Source organism: Moschus berezovskii, chromosome 8 (assembly GCF_049115385.1).
Source record: "Moschus berezovskii isolate FMDL1 chromosome 8, NW_MosBer_1.0, whole genome shotgun sequence".
NCBI lineage: Eukaryota > Metazoa > Chordata > Mammalia > Artiodactyla > Moschidae > Moschus > Moschus berezovskii.
Window position 1 is genome coordinate 104654435 of NC_142467.1, and position 6134 is coordinate 104660568.

Consider the following 6134-nt stretch of genomic DNA (forward strand, 5'->3'; position numbering starts at 1 on the left):
CAAGCCTGTAAAACACAGGTACAAAGTTTATTATCAGAGACACAGAATAACATGTGGAAAATCACACAGAGAAACTGTTTATTTAGGACAGAAGCAAGGCAGAAGTATACACCTAGAGAGAAATGGTGCGGGTGTCCCCCCGAAAGAGGCGGAGCATGGAAAAGAGGCAGTTAAATCATTTATATGAGCTCCCCTGGTGGCTCAGATGGTAAAGAATCTGCCTGTAATGCAAGAGACTTCGTTTCGTTCCCTGAGTTAGGAAGATCCCCTGGAGGAGGGACTGGCTTCCCAAGCCAGTAGGGCAGTTCTTCCAGGTCTTTATTTACCTTTGGCCCTTTACCTCATTTCCTTGTTTACACCTGACTCTCCCTGTGGTTTTGTCACTCAGTGTCTGACTCTTTGCAACCCCATGGACTGTAGCCCACCAGGCTTCTCTGCTCTGTCCATGGGATTCTCCAGGAGTGGATTGCTGTTCCCTTCTCCAGAGGATCTTCCCGACCTAGGGATTGAACCCTGATCTCCTGTATTGTAGGCAGATTCTTTACCATTTGAGTTACATGGGAGTCCTTCCTACAGGGAAGACCTTCCCTAGGACCCTCCTCAATACACGTGCACATCTTTTTGCCCAGATGGATTTCAGTGCAGAGGCCTGGGGGAGGTTCAACAATGCCTATTATGGGGCAGCAACCCCTCCCTTATTGACCCTGTGCATGTGCAGTGGGGGAGACTTCCTTGACCTCAGGAGTGATAGATGTGCTCATCTTATCTTTATGTTCTAGTAGAGCTCCTTCCTGCCATTAACTTTGTCCTTGGAGTGTTAGGGAAAACAAAGTTGCAATTTACTCTGCTTGACAAAGTCCAGTTTCTCTGCCCAGGGCCCATCTATCTCCTGCCTCAGCTCTAGAGAGATGCCAGGCTGATTCCTGAGAGATGTGTCTTCATGGCTAGACGAAATAAGAACTGTTCATCCATTTTATGTGCCAGCTGTGTCTTCTCAGGAAGCTCGGTGGTAAAGAATCTGCCTGTCGATGCAGGGGATGTGAGTTTGATCACTGGCTTGGGAAGATCCCCTGGAGAAGGAAATGTCACCCCACTGCAGTATTCTTACCTGGAAAAATCCCATGGACAGAGGAACCTGGTAGGCTACAGTACATAGGGTCCCAAAAAGTTGGACATAACTTAGTGACTAGACAATGACAATGTGCTCCTCACCATTCCAAATTCCTATTTCTTTTAAAAATTGTGTCTTACTGTTGGTGGGAATGCAAACTAGTACAGCCACTATGGAGAACAGTGTGGAGATTCCTTAAAAAAAACTGGAAATAGAACTGCCATATGACCCAGCAATCCCACTGCTGGGCATACACACCGAGGAAACCAGAATTGAAAGAGACACATGTACCCCAATGTTCATCTCAGCACTGTTTACAATAGCCAGGACATGGAAGCAACATAGATGTCCATCAGCAGATGAATTGATAAGAAAGCTGTGGTACATATACACAATGGAATATTACTTAACCATTAAAAAGAATACATTTGAATCAGTTCTAATGAGGTGGATGAAAATGGAGCCTATTATACAGAGAGAAGTAAGCCAGAAAGAAAAACACCAATACAGTATACTAACGCATATATATGGAATTTAGAAAGACGGTAATGATGACCCTATATGCGAGACAGCAAAAGAGACACAGATGTATAGAACAGTCTTTTGGATTCTGTGGGAGAAGGCGAGGGTGGGATGATTTGAGAGAATAACATTGAAACATGTGTATTATCATATGTGAAATGGATCGCCAGTCCAGGTTCGATGCATGAGACAGGGTGCTCAGGGCTAGTGCACTGGGATGACCCTGGGGGATGGGATGGGGAGGGAGGTGGGAGGAGGGTTCAGGAAAGGGAACACATGTACACCCATGGCAGATTCATGTCAATGTATGGCAAAACAACTACAATATTGTAAAGTAATTAGCCTTCAGTTAAAATAAATAAATTAAAAAATATAAAAATTGTGTCTTAGTGATAGAAATTACAGCAGCTCAGTGTGGGTGATCAATGCATTAGAGCAGGGGTCCCCAACCATTTTGGCACCAGGGACCAGTTTTACAAAAGGCAAATTTCCACTGACGGGGTGGCGCAAGGGATGGTTTTAGGATGATTCATTCACATGATTTTTTTTGTATACTTTATATGTCTATTATTATTACATTGTGAAATGTAATGAAATAATTACACATCTTACCATAATACAGAGTCAGTGAGTGCTCTGAGCTTGTTTTCCTGCAAGTAGATGGTCCCATCTAAGGCTGATGGGATAGCCATGAAAGTGAAAGTCGCTCAGTTGTGTCCGACTCTTTGTGACCCCACGGACTATATGGTCTATGGAATTCTCTAGGCCAGAATACTGGAGTGGGCAGCCTTTCCCTTCTCCAGGGGATCTTCCCAATCCAGGGATGGAACCCAGGTCTTCCGCACTGCAGGCGGATTCTTTTCCCGCTGAGCCACCGGGGAAGCCTGGGGTAGACACGAGGAGTGGCCAAATAAAGATGAAGCAGCACTGGCTTGCTCTCCCACCGCTCACGTCCTGCTGTGTGTCCCAGTTCCTAACAGGCCAGGGACAAGTACTTGTCCATGGCCGGGGGATTGAGACTACAATTCTACTTCCTCCAATTCCATACAGTGTGTGGATTCCTTTGGTTTTTTACCCAATGAATACACAAATTGTACACAGATACACACACGTTCCTGTTTTGTTTATGGGTGGAACCTTTACTCACATACCATTTTTTTTAATGAATTAATTTTTCCTAATTTTTATTTTTAATTAGAGGATAATTACTTTACAATATTGTGATGATTTCTGCCATACATCAGCCTGAATCAGCCATAGATTTACATATGAACCCTCCTTCCTGAACCACCATCCCACCTCCCTCCTGATTCCAGTCCTTTAGTTTGTCACAAACAACCAGCTTTGGGTTCTCTGCATCATACAGCAAACTCCAAAAAAACCCCACATGTATCCCAGTGTTCATTGCAGTTATGTCCATAGCTTTAAAAAAATCTGAAAATGTCTATGGATTTCTTTCACTCTTTTCATTCTATGTATTTCCTAGCATTTACAATAGCTAGGGCATGGAAGCAACCAAAATGTCCATCAACAGATGAATGGATAAGGAAGTTGTGTATTATTCGGCTCTAAAAAGGAATGTATTTGAGTCAGTGTTAATTGACTTTTGATTTACTTTTGCAAAAAGTCTTAAAATTAGAGAAAATTTTCTCATAGATAAATAAGATTTGCCGAAGACTTTTCACCTTTTCTTTACCTATCAACCTATCTATTTTTGTTTGAGTTTTGAAAAAGTCTTAAAATTAGAGAAAAATTACAAGCACCAGACAAACATTTTCACAAAACTTCCCTATCTCCCATCAGTTCAGTTCAGTTCAGTCGCTCAGTCGTGTCTGACTCTTTGCGACCCATGAATCACAGCACGCCAGGCCTCCCTGTCCATCACCAACTCCTGGAGTTCACTCAAACTCACGTCCATCGAGTAGGTGATGCCATTCAGCCATCTCATCCTCTGTCGTCCCCGTCTCCTCCCACCCCCAATCCCTCCCAGCATCAGAGTCTTTTCCAGTGAGTCAACTCGTCGCATGAGGTGGCCAAAGTATTGCAGTTTCAGCTTTAGCATCAATCCTTCCAATGAACACCCAGGACTGATCTCCTTTAGAATGGACTGGTTGGATCTTCTTGCAGTCCAAGGGACTCTCAACAGTCTTCTCCAGCGCCACAGTTCAAAAGCATCAATTCTTTGGCGATCAGCTTTCTTCACAGTCCAACTCTCACATCCATACATGACCACGGGAAAAACCATAGCCTTGACTAGACGGACCTTTGTTGGCAAAGTGATGTCTCTGCTTTTTAATATGCTATCTAGGTTGGTCATAACTTTCCTTCCAAGGAGTAAGCTTCTTTTAATTTCCTGGCTGCAATCAGCATCTGCATTGATTTTCGAGCCCCCAAAAATAAAGTATGACACTGTCTCCACTGTTTCTCCATCTATTTCCCCTGAAGTGATGGGACCAGATGCCATGATCTTTGTTTTCTGAATGTGGAACTTCAAGCCAACCTTTTCACTCTCCTCTTTCACTTTCATCAAGACAGGGAGTAAGAGGTAAAGGCATCTTCTGGAAAACAGGTGACATGGGGGAGGAGGGGCACTTATGGGAGAACAAATAACATTTCGGAAAGATAAATGGTACTTTAGGAGGATAGATGGGGAAACAGTGGAAACAGTGTCAGACTTTATTTTTTGGGGCTCCAAAATCACTGCAGATGCTGATTGCAGCCAGGAAATTAAAAGACGCTTACTCCTTGGAAAGTTATGACCAACCTAGATAGTATATTAAAAAGCAGAGACATCACTTTGCCAACAAGGGTCCGTCTAGTCAAGGCTATGGTTTTTCCAGTGGTCATGTATGGATGTGAGAGTTGGACTGTGAAGAAAGCTGATCGCTGAAGAATTGATGCTTTTGAACTGTGGTGCTGGAGAAGGCTCTTGAGAGTCCCTTGGACTGCAAGGAGATGCAACCAGTCCATTCTAAAAGAGATCAGTCCTGGGTGTTCATTGGAAGGACTGATGCTAAAGCTGAAACTCCAATCCTTTGACCACCTCATGCAAAGAGTTGACTCACTGGAAAAGAGTCTGATGCTGGGAGGGATTGGGGGCAGGAGGAGAAAAGGACGACAGAGAATGAGATGGCTGGATGGCATCACCTACTCTATGGACATGAGATTGGGTCAACTCCGGGAGTTGGTGATGGACAAGGAGGCCTGGCGGGCTGTGATTCATGGGGTCGCAAAGACTCGGAGATGACTGAGCAACTGAACTGAACTGAACTGATATCAACTCCCAGTTTTAGCTTCCCCTTCAAGTCACATTTCTGTGTGAAGCTTTGCATGTTGTTGTTATTGTCCAGTCGATCAGTTGTGTCCAACTCTTTGTGACCGCGTGGACTGCAACACGCCAGGATTCCCTGTCACCATGTCCCAGAGTTTGCTCATATTCACGTCCATTGAGTCAAAGATGCCATCTAACCGTCTCATTCTTTGTTGCCCACTTTTCTTTCAGCCCTCAATCTTTCCCAGCATCAGAGTCTCTTCCAATAAGTCGGCTCTTTACATCAGGTGGCCAAAGTATTGGAGCTTCAGCATCAGTCCTTCCAATGAAAATATTCAGGGTTGGTTTCTTTTAAGATTGACTGGTCCGTTCTCCTTGCTGTTCAAGGGACTCTCAAAGAGTCTTCTCAAGCACCACAGTTTGAAAGCATGAAGTCTTCGGTGCTCAGCCTTATGGTCCAAATGTCACATGTGTACATGACTGCTAGAAAGCTATTAAGTGTTTTTTCTCATGGTTATCTGCTTTTAACAATTTAATTTGCAGATTCCTGAACACTGAACCTAAGAGGGTGGAGGAAGTGTTTTCCTCCACAATTCCAAGAGCTGACAAGTTACCAATGCTAACTTAATCCTGATCCCCTTTTCCTTCTGTGCCCTCAGTGTCTGACTTGGCAGAACTCCAGTTTCAGGTGAGACTGCTGATCCTTCCCCCTCACTCTCTCCGCGCGACTCGCCTCTTGGTGCTGCACTGCCCCGTGATCCTGCTGCTTTATTTCGTTACTTTGTATCTTCTCATGATGATTTCAAATCTTCTGTCTATAAATTTCTCACCCTGCTCTTCCCCTCTCACTTGTTCCAGACAATCTTAGGTCCCACAACAAACTTCTTGAAAGGTTTGCCTGTATCTCTAGCAACTCTAGACTGTCTTCCCTTTCTTTCCCTCAAAACTGCTCCCATGTCACTGATGACTTCCACGTCGCTGAATCAAAGCCACACCTTTTCAGTCCTTGTTTGTCTGAATTTCTCCTTCCTCTTGGCGTTCACTGTCACTCACCTCTTTGAGACACTCTTTCTTTTGGCTGGACTTCCAGTATTCATTCCTTTTATCCTGAAGGCACAGACAGGTTATTGCGATCAGAGAGACACAGTGCTTATTAAATATCTCACAGTAAACATACAGGTGTTTCCCCCTCGCCCAGGACTTCACCTGGGGCTGTGTGTTGAGAGCAGG